We start from the raw sequence: 1,412 nt of genomic DNA on the forward strand, positions 1-1,412 counted from the left end.
CAGCAGGGTGGAGGGTTTGCTGAAGGGTGGAGGAGGTGGAGGCTGCATCTGTAAACAGCTGGAGAGACGAGACCCAGAACATCCGTCCAACTGGAGGTCCTGACCCGGGGAGAGGAGGGACGGCTCACTCAGGCTGGAGACACAAAAACATGGAATCYACTCTGAGTTTGACAAAGATTGATAACMTGAAGCWTCTAAACACATTTTGATGAACGGAACCTGGACACTGTGCAGCTCTGGACTACGGAAGCCCCTAGGTGCCATAGGACATGTATTTAAAATAAGTAAAATTGATTAAAATTTACAAAGAACAATTTAATATAAAAGTTTTTTATTTCTTCAATGCACCAAAATGTACACATATTTTATATTTTGAACCATCTGATTATTAAGAAGTATTACAAATACTGTTTTATTCTTCTTGGATTCCTATTTTTTATTTTGGAGAAATAAATTGCTGGAAATGAGACAAACGTATCCAGGTTTGCTAATATACKGTACTTTAGCATGGTCTTTCTCCAAAACCGTCTAGTAAAAATGATTAAATATTTATTCTGGGTATAGTATAAATATGTGAAAGTAATAAGTAGGTTTATTATTTTCGCCTGAAAGGCCAAATACTGCTCTACTACTGTAATGCACCATGTATGCGCGAAGCTAATCTTTAAGTGGAGCTAACGTCGGCTAGCTTAACCGCAGTACTTGACCCCCGTGGTGCATTAGAGTGTCACTCGGGTTTCTCTCAATTAAAGGTGCGGATCAGTTTTCCCCCACTGAGAAATACGGGTCACCGGTACCTGACCCGTCCGGCGGCGGCGGGACCGGTTGACATAAAGCCGTCAAACTGGGACACAGCCAGGAGGAAACAATCGGAGTGTAATTTCAGYCAGCCTGGGATCTGACAGGTGCTTTTAGTAGAAATGAAAAGTGATGCAAGCAGGAGCGTGGAGGTGATCATCACATCCAAACAGATCACATTGGACCCTGTTCTGCACTTTCAGAACCGTTTTTAACTAATTAAAGACTCGACAAGAAACTTAGGAGAGAAATATGTCGTGGGAAGCTGCGGTCAGCAAAAAATAATTAAATAAACTAATTAAACATCAATTTTGTGATGGAAATGCCATTTAATTTCTGTGATTTGTTCAAATTTAGTGCCTGAAATATAARAACTCAGTTGATTAACATTTAAATGTTGTACACATAATTTAAAGGAGATCGTCAACGTTTTTCAGATACGCCAGGTGAAAACAAGTTATACTTTAGTATACTAAATTTTAACGTACTTTACTAACGATTTACTTAAACTGTACTATTTTGGAACAACTAATTTTGTGCTTAGTATACTTTAGTAGTATTTAAATAGTATTAAATTACAACTAATAGTATATTTTAGTATACTATACGTACTT

The sequence above is a fragment of the Poecilia reticulata genome, linkage group LG11, assembly GCF_000633615.1.
Source record: "Poecilia reticulata strain Guanapo linkage group LG11, Guppy_female_1.0+MT, whole genome shotgun sequence".
In the NCBI taxonomy this organism is placed as follows: Eukaryota; Metazoa; Chordata; class Actinopteri; order Cyprinodontiformes; family Poeciliidae; genus Poecilia; species Poecilia reticulata.